The sequence below is a fragment of the Zingiber officinale genome, chromosome 1A, assembly GCF_018446385.1.
Source record: "Zingiber officinale cultivar Zhangliang chromosome 1A, Zo_v1.1, whole genome shotgun sequence".
NCBI classification, from domain to species: domain Eukaryota; kingdom Viridiplantae; phylum Streptophyta; class Magnoliopsida; order Zingiberales; family Zingiberaceae; genus Zingiber; species Zingiber officinale.
Window position 1 is genome coordinate 48,928,619 of NC_055987.1, and position 19,606 is coordinate 48,948,224.

The window sequence follows — 19,606 nt, forward strand, 5'->3', positions numbered from 1 at the left end:
TGGAAAGGAACAAACCATTGGAATAGTCATAGTATAATTAGGTATTAGTTTATCTTGACTAATAAATTACACTAGTACACTCTAAGTGTATTGAGTAGGACCATTTTAGGTAAGTTCTTTTTATACTGACTTGATAAAAGAACTAGACCTTAGTTATTATGAAAGTGTGTGCTCTTAATCCTAATATAATAACTGTTGGGGCAATCCCAATGGTCCGCGGGACCATGTGTTTTGGTGTTTGGGCAAAGGGTTTAAGTTAGAATTACCCTCGTTATTTGATATGTGTACTTGAGTTGTGCAGGACTGCAGGTGACACATGTGACTCAGGTTGACGGCTTCGGGTCCGGTGAAGGATGGAGCATCCGAGGGACCATGGACAAGGCAGCGAGGACAAGGGCCAAGGGAAGCGACTTCGAGACATACACGAAGGATGACATTGGGGACAAGCCGCGGGCTTGGATGCATCCGAGGGACGAGAGCCAAAGGAAGTAGAATTGAAGGCAAGAGGTCAAAGCTGCAAAGAAAGCGTCAAATGAGTCATAAGGGTGAGGGTACGAGTGCATGAGAGATTGTACTCGGAGTAAAATCCTAGTTTTAGGGTTTTACTGTAGTGGCACTGTAGCAGTTACTGTAGCACACTGTAGCAGTTACTATAGCGCACTGTAGCAGTCGACTGGTGATGGATCAGTCGACTGATGCACTGTAGCATAGCCGTTGAGAGAGCTGTTGGGCTGGCACCAGTCGACTGGTGCAAGGACCAGTCGACTGGTAACGGGCAAATCAGGTTCTGATTTGTTCCAAGCTCTATAAGAAGGAGCTTGGTATGGTCGGCCAAGGCGACGAAATTAGACTTGGTTAAAGCCTAATTAGTAGTCACAAGAGTTCTCAAGTGCTTGTGTAATCCAAGTGGTCTTGGTGAGTTTGTGGTGAGGTTTCTCCACCCACAAGGAGCGACTTGAGATAGTCGGAGTTTTCGGGGACTAATCCACCGACGGATTGAGGGATCGTCCACCTTACGGACAACCGTGGAGTAGGAGCAAGTTATCTCCGAACCACGTAAACAATCGTGTTAGCGGTTTGCATTTCTTTGTCTTGTATTTAGTTTAGCTTGTTTGTTTTTATTTGTATTCCGCTGCGCAAGCTAACAATAGTGTAGGAAGCTAACGATTTGGGGGTACCGTTTATCCAACCCTCCTTCAAGCCGGCCGCAAGATCCTCCAACAAGTGGTATCAGAGTGAGGCCGCTCTCCGTTGGACTAACCGCCGAGGAAGCAAAGATGACCGGCTTGATAGATCCACCAAAGTTTGAAGGAGGAAGCTTATGGGACATCACCTTTTGGATGGTGAAGATGAAGAACTTCTTCGAGACGGATTGGGACACAATGATGGTGGTGGAAGAGCCATTTCAAGTCCCTAAAGACAAGAACGGGAAGAAGCTCCGACCACGACATTGGACGGAGGAGCAAACCACACGATCGGAGGCAAATTCAAAGGTAATATCAATATTGATTGAAATTTTGTCTTCTAACGTGATAAGTCGTGTAGGTGAATACAAGAATGCTCACGAGTTGTGGAGTAAGGTAAAGAAAGTTCTAGGAGAAGAACTTTTGCCTACACATGAGGAGATAGAGCCCAAGGAGATGGGCTTAGTAGCTCAAGAAGAGGAGGAGGAGCAACCGGAAGTTGAGTCATGCTCAACATCCGAGGAGGAGAAGGAAGATGAGGCATTATCAACATCCTCAAGGGTTGAAGAAGAGTCCAAGACAAATGAAGAAGAAATCTTGGAAGAAGTCAACCTAGTGAGCACCTCCACCGAAGCAAATTCAAAAGATCACATTGTGTGCTTCGGGTGCAATGAAAAGGGGCACTACAAGAGTAGATGTCCTTTGGGTAAGAAAGAGGTATATCCTAAACTCAATGCAATTCATTTTGTATCTAATTTGAGTTGTAGGAAGAAGAAAGAGAAGAAGCACATTAGATGCTTCACATGTGGAGAAATGGGTCACTACCACACCAAATGCCCAAGGAAGGGAGAGCTCAAGAAATTGGCGCATTTGAAGATATGGGAAAAGAATTGGAGGAAGAATGGAGGCTCAAGTCAAGGGGGAGCTCCAAAGGTAAAGGGTAAGGTAAACCCTAGTTTAAATTTGAAGTTAAATTTAAATTCCTCCATGCATGCTAGGAATAATTCTTATTATTTACCCATGCAAAATTTTGGATTTAAATATCATGATAGGAATAGGATAAAAATCGATCATAACCCTAGGAGACCTATGCATGATAAACCTAGGAAAGTTAAATTCTCATTACCTAAGGAGAAGAAGATAATAGAGAACCAAGACATTAATCCCAAGAAGGGGAGACATATGCCTAGAAAGGGTAAGTCTAGGAATGTCCAAGGTGGACATGTTGACTCTAGGTTTAGGAACCTAGAAAGGGAGAATCAAGCTTTGAAGGCAAAGCTTGATGGTTTAGAGAAATTCCTTAAGAGATTCACTATTGGATCTAAGGGATTATGTATGGTGTTGGGGAGTCAAAAACCCAACAATGATAGATCGGGTTTGGGATACCGATCTAGTGTCTCCAAGGTTAAAAGAAGACCATGTGCTAGGGTGGCACATGATAAGGGCAAGGGAGAGTCATCCAAGGACAAAAATAAATATGCTAAGGTTGCATATGATTATGGAAAGGATGATGTGCCCAAGGTCAAGAAGATAAGGAGATCTTCTAAGGGACAACATTGTGGTTTGGTCACAATAGATGAGTCACCAATCAAGGTGGCTAAGGTTAAGAGCTATAGGGGGAGCTCAAAGAGTCCATTTGGGACTCATGGCCAATGGATCTCAGGTGGGTTTTACTTGGGAGTCTAGAGGAGTCATGGAATGTGCCAAATGGTTTGGAGACGGATTTGAGTCTCAAACCTAGGGATTTGGCACACATGGTTTGTGTTTCATGCAAGAAATATGATATTTGGGGTCATATAGCATGATAATTGATTTTGGATGTATAGATGCCATATAAACCAATGCTAGGGATGCATTGTGGGTTGGTATGGCAAATACATCAAGAGGAAGCCAAAACTAGGATTTTAGGTCAATGTTCAATTGAACCATTTAGCCAGTTTTGGATTTTGTGTCAATCTTGGGATTGATGATAGATACATTTTGTAATTTATTTTTTCCAAGTAGACAAGGGTACAATATACCTCTCCACAAAATTTGGGAATTTTTGGAGGTCTAGGGAATTTCTAGTGCATTTCTGAAGTTGGTCTGAAAAGGCTGATTTTTTCATAAATAGGGTACCAGTCGACTGGTACAGATACCAGTCGACTGGTAATAGTGTTTTTGAGCACAGAATGTCTCTGTAAGCTCATTTTGTCGATACCAGTCGACTGGTGATGATACCAGTCGACTGGTAACAGTGTCTTTCGACCACAGAATGGTTTTGTAAGGTTGTGTCGAAGGGGGCAGTCGACTGGCACTTAGGGCAGTCGACTGATACCAGTCTGAAATCATTTTCAGCATTGGTTTGTGACCATGTCAACTCGCTTAGATGTATGGGATCCAAGGGGGATTAATACATGAGTTTAGGGTCAATTTAGATGACAAGTTTTCAACAATTGGGATATTGTTGGAGAACTTTTTGGATGTTAGGCAAAGGGGGAGAAGTAAGGTTTAGTTGGGAAAACCTGAAAGTTCCTTTGAGTAGGGGGAGCCTTGGGATAGGTTCTTAAAAAGCCCTGTGGGAAAGTCCTAGCTCAATGGGGAGCTTAGGTGTAGGGGGAGCCTTGTGATAGGTTCCAATGCTTGGTGCATTGTTTCGGCGGTTGCCAAGTGTGTAGCCTTGGCAATGTAAGTCCATTCGGCGGAGTAAGTCCAAGTGTGTAGCCTTGGCATCGTAAGTCCATTGTTTTTAGCATGTTTATTTGCTATATGTTTTCCCTAACTTAAACGTATTGCCAAACACCAAAAAGGGGGAGATTGTTGGAGCAATCCCAATGGTCCGCGGGACCATGTGTTTTGGTGTTTGGGCAAAGGGTTTAAGTTAGGATTACCCTCGTTATTTGATATGTGTACTTGAGTTGTGCAGGACTGCAGGTGACACATGTGACTCAGGTTGACGGCTTCGGGTCCGGTGAAGGATGGAGCATCCGAGGGACCGTGGACAAGGCAGCGAGGACAAGGGCCGAGGGAAGCGACTTCGAGGCATACGCGAAGGATGGCATTGGGGACAAGTCGCGGGCTTGGATGCATCCGAGGGACGAGAGCCAAAGGAAGTAGGCTTGAAGGCAAGAGGTCAAAGCTACAAAGAAAGCGTCAAATGAGTCATAAGGGTGAGGGTACGAGTGCATGAGATATTGTACTCGGAGTAAAATCCTAGTTTTAGGATTTCACTGTAGCGGTTACTGTAGCGCATTGTAGCAGTTACTGTAGCGCACTGTAGCAGTCGACTGGTGATGGATCAGTCGACTGATGCACTGTAGCATAACCGGTAACGGGCAAATCAGGTTCTGATTTGTTCCAAGCTGTATAAGAAGGAGCTTGGTATGGCCGGCCAAGGCGACGAAATTAGACTTGGTTAAAGCCTAATTAGTAGTCACAAGAGTTCTCAAGTGCTTGTGTAATCCAAGAGGTCTTGATGAGTTTGTGGTGAGGTTTCTCCACCCACAAGGAGCGACTTGACATAGCCGGAGTTTCTGGGGACTAATCCACCGACGGATTGAGGGATCGTCCACCTTACAGACAGCCGTGGAGTAGGAGCAAGTTATTTCCGAACCACGTAAACAATCGTGTTAGCGGTTTACATTTCTTTGTCTTGTATTTAGTTTAGCTTGTTTGTTTTTATTTGTATTCCGCTGCGCAAGCTAACAATAGTGTAGGAAGCTAACGATTTGGGGGTGCCGTCTATCCAACCCCCCTTCAAGCCGGCCGCAAGATCCTCCAACAATAACAAGCATATATATTTGATATTCATTTCTTTAATTTATCAATGGGTGAGATTTAGTTCGATAAATCAATAAGCCCGATAAGTTGGGAAATGATATCACTTATAGTGTGTTGTTGATTATAGAAGGAAACTGTGTCCTAGTAATCTAGGTTGATAATGTCCCCAAGGTGAGCTCATAAGGATTGTCATGTTAAACCCTGCAGGTGGAGTTAGTCCGATATGACGATAAGGTTGAGTGGTACTACTCTTGGACTAAGATATTAATTAAGTGAGTTGTCAGTAACTCATTTAATTAGTGGACATTCGACATCTTAAACACAGGGAGACTAACACACTCATAATAAGAAGGAGTCCAAAATGTAATTTGGGATTGGTGCGGTAGTTCAATAATAGTTCTTTAGTGGAATGAATTATTATTGATGAAATTAAGTTATGTGTTCGGGGTGAACACGAGATGCTTAATTTCATCGGGAGACCAAAACCAATTCCTCCTCTCGGTCCCTATCGTAGCCTCTTGTATATAGAGATTTATACCCACCACATACCCACCTTCTTACCCAACCAATAGGGGCCGGCCAAGCCAAGCTTGAAGCTCAAGCTTAGGGCCGGCCAAGCCTAAAGGTTGAGCCTTAAGGTGGCCGGCCAATAGCTTGGAGCCCAAGCTTAGGTGGCCGGTCACATCATATTAAAAAGGTTTTTTGTTAAAATTATTTCTTATGTGGATATCATGGTTTTAAAAGAGAGTTTAAAATTTAAATATTTCCTTTTATAGCTTTCTACAAAAGATTAAGAAAAGATTTGAAATCTTTCCTTATTTATAGATTGAAAGGTAGATTTTAATTTTGAGAAAACTTTCCTTTTTAACCATGTTCATGATTTAAAAGAGAGTTTAAAAATTAAATATTCTCTTTTATAAGTTTCTACAAAAGTTTAAGAAAAGATTTGATATCTTTCCTTATTTGTAGATTAAAAGAGATTTTAATTTTTAGAGATAACTTTCTTTTTATCCACATATTTAAAAGAAAGATTTTAATTTATAAAATTTCCTTTTTACAAACCACCACGAAGGGAAAAATTATTAGAGAAATTTTATAAATTTCCGGAGACAAATTAGGAAGTTTTAATTTTTGTTTTAATTAAAACTCTCCTTGTTTTGGGGAAATAAGTGGCCGACCATGTATATTGAGAAGAGAAAATTATTTTTAATTAAATAAATTTTCCTTTTCATGGCAAAAGAATTAAGGAAGTTTTTTATTTAAATTTCCTTATTTGTCAAGACCAAGGATTATAAAAGAAGGGGTAGAGGTGCCTTTATGGTGAACGACTCTATTATTTTTCTCCTCTCTTTTTCTCCTTGGGTGTGGCTGGCTTCTCCTCTTTCTCTCTTCTCCATCTTGTGGTCGAACCTCATCTCATCCTTGGAGTCCTTGTGGTGACCGGATTTTGCTTGGAGAAGAAGGAGAGAAAAGGAGGCGATATTTCTAGTATCCCTTGGAGCTTGGTGGTGGCCGAACCTCTTCATCTTTGGAGGAGCTTTTGGTGGCCGAAACCTAGAAGGAAGAAGAAGGTGCTTGGTGGTTCTCATCTCGGAAGATCGTTGCCCACACAACGTCCGAGGTTAGAAGAGGATTATGGTAGAAGATCAAGAGGTTATTTACTTACAAAGAAAAGTATAACTAGTAATTGTTTTCCGCATCATACTAGTTTTCTTTGTATAGTTATTTTTGGAAATACCAAACACAAGAGGCATATGATTCTAGAGTTTTCGGATTTGTTTCGAAATTGTGTTACTTTTATTTTATTTTTTCAAATTTGTGATTCGATTATTCTTTTTGGTTAACCTAGAGTTATTTAAGAAAATTAAATATTAGTTTTCCTTAAAAGGCTTTGTCTAGGCGGTGGTGGTTGCTCCCATATCCAAGAAGGCCATGTGCCTCACCATGCAGTCCTGGAAGCCAATTTTGAAAATTAATATTTAATGGAATTAATAACATAGGTGGATTTGAATCAATAGTGTTAAGTTCTGCTTGCGATCCAAATCTAAACCATCAAGAACAGATAAGTCAAATTTGGAATCAATGATGTTAAGTTCCGTCTGTGATTCCTAATTTAACTTCTAAAGAACACAATAGGTTATTTAAGGAAAGGTTCGACACTTGTACAAAAAATTTTGTACCGTGGAACCGGTACATTTTCCTAGGACTAACCAATAATTGGTATCAGAGCTAGGGTTTGCCTCTGTGTGTTTGGTTTTCAAATTAGGTTATGCATATGTCATACATAATTTAGGCAGGATAATATTAGGATGTGCTAACTTTGTGGTTGTAGGCTCCAACTATTATGGCTTATAGATGTTGTGTGTGATTGGACCCTTGGACATGTCAAGGGCATTATTTTGTGTGTGCATGATTGTATGTAACTAATACAGCAGGAGCTGTATTAGCCCTAGGATTTTAGAATTTTATTTTCGATCTAGATTACATGTACATTCCCTCGTGGAATATAGGATCGATATATGTAAAATTCTATTTTTGTCGCGGATCGGATTCTTGCGAGGCGTGGTACTTTTGGAGCACCAGAGGCGCAGCGGAATAAAAAGCAAGATGGATGCGACAACTCGACCCGATGGCAGTGGCTAAAGATGGCAGCAGCTAGGGTTGGAGCACACGGAAGACAGTGATGGGAAAAGGCCATAATAGTTGGAAAATAAATTTCCATATTTATTACTTTTATTTACTGTGATGTGTGTGTATGTATATGATGTATGCTAGGATAGTTTAAAATTTCTCACTTTAAATAACTAAGTGGGAGAGAGATTTATTTTAATAAATTCCACGGTCTCCATTACTGGTTTGTAAGTGATGCAAACAAACTTGCGCGTTGGCTCTGAGTGCCTTCCTCCATATCGGATGAGTTTGTTTGCAGATCACTAGATCAAACTTCCATTTTGGATGACTATAGGAAATTAATTAAGAGCGTGTGATCTTCCCCATCGGAAGGGGCACAATCTTATTAATGGACTTAGTGTCAAGTAATGGTATACACTTATGCATGTCTAATAGTATCCTCCCCATCGGTGTCACTGCTATTATTTGTGTGACCGAAGAAAACCAACTATTAATTTGTCATAAAGAGAGGTTGACAAGATAATAAAATTAAATACCCCTCTTACAAATGTTGAGATTTTGTATACGTCCACACTATCGTGGCATACAAAAATTCATGGTGTATGAGGTAATTTTATTTGTCAGTTTGACAAGGAAATAAAATTAATGGGAAACCCCCCTCTAACAAATGTTTGGTTTTGTATACGTCCACACTATCGTGGCATACAAAATTCACGGTATTTGAGGTAATTTTATTTGTCATAAAAACTTATTGACAAGATAATTAATGGATAAAACCCTCCTCTAACAAATGTTTAAATTTGTATACGTCCACACTATCGTGGCATGCAAAATTCACGGTGTTTGAGGTGTTGGTGAATTTAAATGATATTGTTTTGAGGAATCAATATTATTTCAAATTCAAAGTTTTTGACCAAATATTTGATAGACTAACTATTAATTTTATTTGTCATAAAGTTAGGAAGACGAGATAATAAAATTAATGAATAAAATCTCCTCTTTGATTTTGTATACATCCACACTATCGTGGTATACAAAATTCATGGGAATTTTAAGGTGTTGGTCTTTACCAAATATTTTTGTGATTCTTAAGATTTAAAATATTTGTCAATCCCCTAATTGTTATACTATGGAATAGACTTAGTAGTCCCAATTGTAATGATTGGAAATAGGACTTGGACATTTAGGTAGACTGTCCTCTTAGAACTAAGAACAAAATAAGTGTATTTCATTCATTAGTTAATACATGATTAGTGGTGTTATCTACCGGTACCTGGTGTGTAGATACGGGAGCCACTGATCATGTCTGTAATTTATTGCAGAGGTTCCAGGAAACCCGATAACTAAATGAAGGGGAAGTCACCGTCTATATGGGTACTGCTACAAAAGTGGTAGCTGTTGCAGTGGGAGATGCTTATCCTCTGATAGGAATAAAATATGGATTTTAAGAAATTATCTTTACGTACCAAGTTTAGAAAGAATTTGATTTCGATTTTTAAACTATCGAAGAATAGATATTCTATCTATTTTGATAACAAACTTGTTATCAAGAAAATAGGAAAGATATCTATTCTGGTACGTTGGTTGATAATTTATAAATCCAATAACTCCCACAATGCAATAAATGGAAATTAGTAACACATCTTCTAACTTTAATAAGAGAAAGGAACCTTCGGAAATGAACCAATCACATCCTTGGCAGTCTAAGGCTAGGTTATATTAACTTGAGAAGGATTCAAAGAATAAAAACCAATGAACTCTTAGGTTCATTGGTAGTGGAAATCTTTCCAATCCTGCGGGTCTTACTTGGAAGGAAAAATAACCAAGAAGCTTTTAAAGTCTAAGGGGTATAGAGCCGAGGATGTGTTGGAATTGGTTCATTCTGATTTGTGGTCCTATAACTATCCAGACAAGAGGTAGGTTCGAAAATTTTATCTATTTTATAGATAACTATTTGAGATATAGATACATTTACTTGATGCACTACAAGACTAAGTGCTTTGATTAGTTCAAAGAGTACAAGGCTGATGTGGAGAAACGTCAAAGTAAAAGTATCAAGCCACTATGGTAATATCATAGTGGCGAGTACCTCTTGGGAGAATTTAGGAGTCACTTATCAGAAGAAGGGATTCAATCCCAACTAACTGCACCTGGTATACCCCAACAGAATGGTGTAGTGGAAAGAAGGTATGAGGTTCTTATGGAATAATTAGATCGATGATGAGTTATTCAGAAAAATTACCAAATTTATTTTAAGGATATACACTGGAAACGGAAGTGAACATAGTACCTTCTAAGTCAGAACTCTCTACTCCCATAGAATTGCAGAATGGGCGTAAGCCTAGTCTGAAGCATATTCAGATTTGGGTGGTCTAGCACATAAGAGACATTGATAAGTTGGGCAGGAGTTCACTTTTTTGTGAGTTATCCTAGAGAAACGAAAGGAGATTTATAGTCCTCAAAATCGGAAGGTCATTGTTAGCACCAATGACCGATTTTAGAAAAGGACTATACAATGAACCACAAGCCCATAAGTAAAATTGTTCTTAAAGAAATGACACATCTAATCTAGTATCAACTGTACAAGATGAAATATCACAAAAACTGTAACACGTATCACAAATGATACACAATTGCAGAAAGTGCCTCGTCGTAGTGGGAGGGTTGTTAGGCAACCTAAAAGATTCATGTTTTGGGAGAGTCTTTGGACTTGATCCCTTGTGAACATGAACCTGATCCCCGGACATATGACGAAGCACTCTAAGATAAAGATGCAGCATCTTTGCAAAGAGCAATAAATACAGAATTAGAATATATGTATTCTAATAAAGTCTGAGAGCTTGTAGAATCACCAAATGGTGTAAAAGCCATTAAGTGAAAATAGGTCTACAATAGGAAAAGAGGATAGACGGGAAGGTGAAAACTTTCAAAGCAAGGCTTGTTGAAAAAGAAAACTTTTTACCGGTAGCCATGCTTAAGTCTATCCGGATTCTTTTATCTATTATGAGATTTGGCAAGTGGATGACAAGACAGCTTTCCTTAATGAAAGTCTTGAAGAAAGCATTCATATAAAGCAACCAGTAGGGGTTTATTGCAAAGGGCAAAGAGCATCTTATGGATTGAAGCAAAGCTTCAAGGTCTTGGACATCTGGTCTATTGCAGTAATCCAGACCTATGGAATTATTTAGTGGCCGGATAAGTCTTGTGTATACAAGAAGTGTGATGGAAACATGGTGGTATTTCTTGTCCTATATGTAGATGACATTTTTGGTAGTTGGAAACAATATCAAAGTGTTGTCAGAAGTAAGGGTACGGTTGTCCAAGTAATTCGATATGAAGGACTTGGGAGAATGCGCACATATTCTCACGATCAAGGACCGCAAGAAAAGAATATTATACTTATCCCAAGCTTCATAACAATCCTTGCTCGTTTTAAGCATGCAAAACTCCAAGAAAGGTTTCTTACCTTTTTAGCATGGAGTAACTTTATCTAAAGAGATGTCTCCGTAGACATCAAAGTAGATAGAGGAAATGAAGGCAGTTCCTTATGCTTCGGCTGTCGGAAGCCTAATGTATGCTATGCACGAGATCAAAAATCTATTTTGTCGAGGGCATAGTTAGCAAATATCTAAGTAACCCTGGACAAGGACATTAGACTGCGGTAAAGCATATATTAAAATACCTTAGAGGCACTAGAGATTATATGCTAACTTACAAGGCAGATAATTTGGTCCCTGTGGGTTGCATGAATTTTGACATCCAATCGGATAGGGACAATAGTAAATCAACCTCGGGGTTTTGTGTTTGCTTTAGGAGGTAAAGTCATAACTATGGAAGAGTGATAAGCATAGGTGTTTTTTCGGACTCCACCATAGAAGCTGAGTATATGACAGCCTTTGAGGTAGCCATAGAAGCTGTATGGCTCAGATACTTCAAGATAGACTTAAATATAATTTCTGGTTTGCCCAAAATAATTTGGTGCAGTAGCAAACTCGAAGAAACCATAATAGAGCGCAAGTACTACCCAATACGAGAAATCGTATAACGAGGAGAAGTTGTTGCCGCTTAGATTGCATCAAGTGATAACCTGGAAGATCCTTTCACTAAGGCCCTTAAGGCAAGAGCTTTTAATGGGCATGTTGAAGGGTTGGGAATCAGATGTATGGCAGCAGATATGGCAGCATAGTCTTTTAGTATAAGTGGGAGATTGTTAGGATGTATACTAAAAGCCTAGCTTTTGGTATAAACATTTATCTAGAAATAAGAATCACATTAGCCAAATGTCTACATTTATGATAAATGTAGTTGTTCAATTAATTTATATTGTAGATAACATGGTGTATGGTGTCACACACAGAAGATCATGTTATCGGTTCTTTATAAATTATAAACAGTTGCTCACGACTAAGATGGAAAGGAACAAACCATTGGAATAGTCGTAGTATAATTAGGTATTAGTTTATCTTGACTAATAAATTACACTAGTACACTCTAAGTGTATTGAGTAGGACCATTTTAGGTAAGTTCTTTTTATACTGACTTGATAAAAGAACTAGACCTTAGTTATTATGGAAGTGTGTGATCTTAATCCTAATATAATAACAAGCACATATATTTGATATTCATTTCTTTAATTTATCAATGGGTGAGATTTAGTTCGATAAATCAATAAGCCTGATAAGTTGGGAAATGATATCACTTATAGTGTGTGTTGTTGATTATAGAAGGAAACTGTGTCCTAGTAATCTAGGTTGATAATGTCCCCAAGGCGAGCTCATAAGGATTGTCATGTTAAACCCTACAGGTGGACTTAGTCCGACATGACGATAAGGTTGAGTGGTACTACTCTTGGACTAAGATATTAATTAAGTGAGTTGTCAGTAACTCATTTAATTAGTGGACATTCGACATCTTAAACACAGGGAGACTAACACACTCATAATAAGGAGTCCAAAATGTAATTTGGGATTGGTGCGGTAGTTCAATAATAGTTCTTTAGTGGAATGAATTATTATTGATGAAATTAAGTTATGTGTTCGGGGCGAACACGGGATGCTTAATTTCATCGGGAGACCAAAACCAATTCCTCCTCTCGGTCCCTATCGTAGCCTCTTGTATATAGAGATTTATACCCACCACATACCCACCTTCTTACCCAACCAATAGGGGCCGGCCAAGCCAAGCTTGAAGCTCAAGCTTAGGGTCGGCCAAGCCTAAAGGTTGAGCCTTAAGGTGGCCGGCCAATAGCTTGGAGCCCAAGCTTAGGTGGCCGGTCACATCATATTAAAAAGGTTTTTTGTTAAAATTATTTCTTATGTAGATATCATGGTTTTAAAAGAGAGTTTAAAATTTAAATATTTCCTTTTATAGCTTTCTACAAAAGATTAAGAAAAGATTTGAAATCTTTCCTTATTTATAGATTGAAAGGTAGATTTTAATTTTGAGAAAACTTTCCTTTTTAACCATGTTCATGATTTGAAAGAGAGTTTAAAAATTAAATATTTTCTTTTATAAGTTTCTACAAAAGATTAAGAAAAGATTTGATATCTTTCCTTATTTGTAGATTAAAAGAGATTTTAATTTTTAGAGATAACTTTTTTATCCACATGTTTAAAAGAAAGATTTTAATTTATAAAATTTCTTTTTTACAAACCACCATGAAGGGAAAAATTATTGGAGAAATTTTTTATAAATTTCTGGAGACAAATTAGGAAGTTTTAATTTTTGTTTTAATTAAAACTCTCCTTGTTTTGGGGAAATAAGTGGCCGGCCATGTATATTGAGAAGAGAAAATTATTTTTAATTAAATAAATTTTCCTTTTCATGGCAAAAGAATTAAGGAAGTTTTTTATTTAAATTTCCTTATTTGCCAAGATCAAGGATTATAAAAGAATGGGTAGAGGTGCCTTCATGGTGAACGACTCTATTATTTTTCTCCTCTCTTTTTCTCCTTGGGTGTGGCTGGCTTCTCCTCTTTCTCTCTTCTCCATCTTGTGGCCGAACCTCATCTCATCCTTGGAGTCCTTGTGGTGGCCGGATTTTGCTTGGAGAAGAAGGAGAGAAAAGGAGGCGATATTTCTAGCATCCCTTGGAGCTTGGTGGTGGCCGAACCTCTTCATCTTTGGAGGAGCTTTTGGTGGCCGAAACCTAGAAGGAAGAAGAAGGTGCTTGGTGATTCTCATCTCAGAAGATCGTTGCCCACACAACGTCCGAGGTTAGAAGAGGAATATGGTAGAAGATCAAGAGGTTATTTACTTACAAAGAAAGGTATAACTAGTAATTATTTTCCGCATCATACTAGTTTTCTTTGTATAGTTATTTTTGGAAATACCAAACACAAGAGGCATATGATTCTAGAGTTTTCGGATTTGTTTCGAAGTTATGTTACTTTTATTTTATTTTTTCAAATTTGTGATTCGATTATTCTTTTTGGTTAACCTAGAGTTATTTAAGGAAATTAAATATTAGCTTTCCTTAAAAGGCTTTGTCTAGGCGGTGGTGGTTGCTCCCATATCCAACAAGGCCATGTGCCTCGCCATGCAGTCCTGGAAACTAATTTTAGAAATTAATTTTTAATGGAATTAATAACATAGGTGGATTTGGATCAATAGTGTTAAGTTCCGCTTGCGATCCAAATCTAAACCATCAAGAACATATAAGTTAAATTTGGAATCAATGATGTTAAGTTCCGTTTGTGATTCCTAATTTAACTTCTAAAGAACACAATAGGTTATTTAAGGAAAGGTTCGACACTTGTACAAAAAATTTTGTACAGTGGAACCGATACGTTTTCCTAGGACTAACCAACAAAATCTACATTTCTGAATGACGATTTGCAAGAAAAAGTTTATGTAGATCAACCAAAAGGTTTTATAATTGAAGGCAAAGAGACGAAGGTGTACAAATTGAAAAAGGCACTTTATGGGTTAAAATAAGCCCCACGGGCATGGTATAGCAAGATTGATGGCTATTTTCGACAACATGATTTTACAAGAAATGAAAATGAAGCTACTCTTTATGTGAAAAAATAAGGTAGAGATGATTATATTATTGTGTGCCTTTATATAACTTATATGAGTTATTCTGATTCTCTATTGGCCGATTTTAAATCTAATATGATGAAGAGGTTTGAGATGTCATATATGGGAATATTACATTATTTTCTTGGTCGTGAAGTAAAGCAAGGAGTTGATGGGATTTTTATCTCACAAAGAAAATATGCGATAGATCTTATGAAAAGGTTTAGCTTATTCAATTACAATCCAGCTACTACACCTATGAATATAAATGAGAAATTACAACTGGAAGATGTTTCAGAAAAAACTAATGCAAGAAATTTCAGAAGTTTGGTTGGATGTTTAATTCATCTAACTAATACTAGACTAGATATTTCTTTTTCTATTGGTGTAATTTCCAGGTTTATGCAAAATCCTACGAAGCATCATCTTGGAGTAACTAAAAGGATTTTATGCTATGTTGCTGGAAACCGTGGATTATGGAATTTATTAGACTAAAGTTTCAAAATTTGATCTTTGCAGGTTCACTGATAGTGATTGGGCAAGTTCAGTGGATGAGTTTACGGGGATAATATTGGGCCCCAGGAAAGCCTGTTGAGGCTACCCCATTTAAACAAGGAAAAATTAAGTTTTTTCCTTTTCCTTTTCTTTATTTCGTTTATTTTCTTTCTTTCCTTTGTTTTTCTCCCTCGCCGTTTCTCTTCTCCCGTGCGCGTGCCCTAGCCGTTTCTTCCCTATCAGCGCCGCAACCGCCGCTGGTCATTTCTTCCTCTCCTCCCCTTGCGTTCATAACCCTCGGCCAAAGGAACGCCGAAGCACCAACGTCACTTCCCTCTTCTCTGCCCCATCGCCTCCTTGCCACTCTGATCTCCGACGCCACAGACCGCCGGTTGCTGATCTCTTTGCCCTAGATCCTCTGCCCCAATTCTTTCCTCTCCCCCTTAGTCGAGCTCGCGCCATAGCCGACGCTGACGTGAAGATGCCTTAGGGCTTCGAGGGTGAGCAACCGAAACCTTTCTTCCCTCTTGATCCATTTCCGGATTCCCTAGTTGGCTTACGGATTTCGCTAGATTACTGTGTTAATCCTTCTTGTTTAGATTAAGGGGAGTGTCAGACCACTCCATTCCTTTTCCTCCTGATCAGATCTTGCATCTTCTTTTCTGTGCTACGGATGGAGGTCACGGGATTAGAGGAAAAGAGGTAAGGTGCATAGTTGTTGTTGGATATTAGTTGGTGATAGGTTGTTTTGTTGAATTCTGACATCTTCTTCTTGATCCGGTTGGTGGACAGCAACTTGATCATGGTCGTGAGGCAAGGTTTTGTTCTGTAGGATCTTTTCTTGGTTCTGACAGAAATTCCCTCCAGCATCACCTGGTTTCCGCAGCGGCGGTGAAGTGAGGTAAGGAATGGAAGAATTCCTCATTTGTAGCAGCATGCTCAGGATTTGAACTAGGAAAGGTTAAGAATAAATTGTACTCGAATTTATTTAAGTAGGTTAGTTATATATATAGATCTGATCAATTGAATAAGGGAAGGGTTAAGGTTAATGAAACTAACCCTAATTAACTTGAGTTATATTTAATTAGGGATTTGAGATTTATTCAGTAGTTGACTTCTCTAGTTGGACTAATTCAAGGATATGAACTATGAAGAAAGGATAAGATAATTAAATTAAATGGAGTTAAAACATAGTTTCCTAATCGGATTAGGATTTTGTTTAGCTATTTTGTTTTTAGCTAAACTGTACGATGTATTACAGGACTTTGATTCGAGAGGAGCGTCTTGACGTTGGATTTGAATGGATTGGACCTGCTATTTGAGGCGAGTACTTTGACTTATCTTTGATAATGTCACGTTGATATGTTTAGTAGGTTATAGCTTTTAGTAATAATTATGTTCGTTCTTGTTTCGATATGTCACTACCGGATACCTGTTACATGCTTGTTTGCTCACCTGTTATGCATTTTATGTTAGTACCCACATGATTATATATATGCTCATAGAGGTAGTGACATACCATGCCTTATTATGTTCAGGACCCAAGTTTTTGTTTATACCATACTTGTCTTGTGTACCTTAGATTTTCGGATATGACTTATTGATACTAGGGTACACATTTTATATATATGTGGATTGGTTCAGGATATTGCCATGCTTAGTGTCATGTATCATTCGCATGATTGCATGCTGCGCGATAGTCTGCTCCATTATTGTTGAGCACATCGCTAGTTTCATCACTGTCGGTGCTCCGTTCGTCCGCTCATGGGTAGCATGATGCAGCGTGGTAGCACGTCAGTTTGCTCGGTGGTGCTTCGTTGGGATGCTCATGGGTAGTGTACTGCAGTGTGGTAGCACGCCGAGATCCCTCCCCGTCATCGTGTACCGGGAGATGAGAGCATTGTGCTCCCCCACTTATGATTTGGGGTAGGAGGATAGGTGTACTCCGACAGCATCTCGTCTACTCGGTCACTCATCAGGAGCAGTGACGTCAGAGTGCACGATTGTCACAGCTCTACCCACTCGGTCTCACCATTGTGTGTGAGATGACTGACTAGCGTAAGGGGTGACCATGTCATTGACATCATATGCATTGATGCATATACTGATTGTGTTTGTTGCACTTATATGCTGCATTTAGATGGATGCATATGTTTGACATGCATACAGGATTTATGATACTCTCGGTCTGACGACCTGACTATTCTGATAGGAGGCCCTGGTGAGTACAGTTCTCTTCAGCCTATTCTATTGTGCATTTCTAGCTTTAGTCCAAGAGTCTGTACTCCATAGTTATTACTGTCTGTTATATCTTACTATACATGCCAACTGGTATCTGCTGAGTTGTTGAACTCACCCCCATGGACACTATCTTTTTCAGGTACCTGGTTGTTTATGGAGTTGCTTGGAGTATCCTACCTGCCGGTCCCCACGTTACATTAGAAGACCAGTCTCCGCATTTTGTTTATTTTTATCTTGGATTATGATATGTCTGTATTTGGCTTTGTGTTCCGGTTTTGTTTCCGGAGTGTTGTGTGGTTGTGTGGTGTAAGCCTAGCCGACTAGCAGTCTTTGTTTATAGTTGTATGTGTTGTCTATTGGATTTCTACTGTGTTTGGTTTTGATATAGCCGAGTGGGTTGTTAGATTTATATATAACTGCGTGGTTGTATTTTTGTGGTATCAGCCGAGTAGGCTGCATATATAACTACGTGGTTGTATATATATTCCAGCCGCCTGTGGCTGATGTATATTGTGTCTGTAGAAATGTTTCAGATTGTCACTCGTACAGGCGAGGTGCTATCAAAATTTCTTCGGACAGGGACTTCCTCGGGGCGTGACACCCTGTCATCTAAATATCCGATTGGGATATCTTCGGGGGACTACATTGTCAGAGAATCACAATAGCATATTAGAGAATAACAATCGCTTGTCAAATAATATTCTTTTATTGTTACATGAGTATTCAATGGAACCTTTCTTGAAGGCGACTCTACACTTTCTATCAGCCGACATATTTTAATAGCATATTCCTTCAACCACCTCATTAAGGGCGTCAGTTATAAAAAGGGTGCACACAAGTAATGGAAGATTCCTCGGATGGTGATTATATATCTCCCAGGCTGTACATATTCTCTTACTTGATAGCTTCTGACACTCAACATTCTCTGCCACCTTATGATTACAGAGATTATTAGAGGTGCTATATAAAGAGGGGTTTTCTTCGTTGGTAAGGTGCACTTTTAAATCAGTCTCATTTACGTGCACACATTCTATTATTCTTCTCTCCATTTTGCCCGCCCAAACATTGTATTGACTTGAGTGTCGGAGGACCTTCATCAGGAACCCCTTCCTTGGTTTTTGGACACTGATGTTATGTCTGCCCATTTGAGTGTGTGTAGAGAGGATCTTCACTCTCGCTCGTAGTCTTTTCTCTGGTTAAAAGTCTTCTCCCAGTCAACATCTGAGCCACTTGTCCATTGCACCATCTCTCTAACTTTTAGACAGGATCATATTTTGTGCCATCTGTGGGATTTTTCGCCTGAATATAAAACATAGGGATGAAAAAAATGGACGACTCACCGCTATTACCTTGACACAAGAGGTGTTAGAAATGCTGATCAACGCCCGAGCACAGAAACTGATGTAGCAACTAGCAGTAGCAACCAGTGGCACTTTGCCGCACGACCCTGCTGCGTCAACAATAGGCCCTCATACTGAGCGAAGGGCTCGGGTGGGAGGTTCAATGGAGTGCTAGCCAATTTCTCCAGTGGATGGTTTGGTGCTACCATATGTTCCACCAATCAACTTACCATCTGTGCCCCAATCACTTGCGTATCACCGAGCACTATTTTGCACATCGCTCGAGCATATAGGCTAAGGGGAATGACCCCAAGGATTGTCTTCTGGAAACGTGCCCACTTAAAATTTACGCAAAGGAAAATCCTTGATGGTTGGTGGCTCTCCCGAACGGATTAGTACACTATTCTCCCAGGGAGTACTGGACGATAAACTACCTAAACACTACCGTCCCCTAACGATAGGGGAATATGCAGGGTCCGCAGACCCAGAGGATCACCACTTGAAATTTGAAAATGCTACCCCCTTCACCAGTATATGGATGGTGTGAAGTGTCAAGTGTTTCTCAAGACACTCTTGGGCTCGCAATAGAGGTGGTTCAAGCGTTTGCCCGCTGAATCCATCTGTAGTTTTAAGAATTTCCATAAGGTCTTCCTCCATTATTTTGCCAGCAGTCACCGTTACCACAAGACCCCCTTGAGCCTCTTTTCGCTCAAGCAGGGGCTTAAGGAGACGTTCAGAGCTTATATAAAAAAATTTAATCAAGTGACCATGGATGTTCTCTCGGCCACTCCAAAAATTCTATTAAGGGCCTTTTCTCAAGGGTTCCCTGATAATGATCTCTTTCACTCTTTCATCAGGAGGTCTCCCAGAGATTTCGATCATCTACGTAGCCGAACGACTGAATATATTAATGTGGAGGAAGCACAGTCCGCTTGGA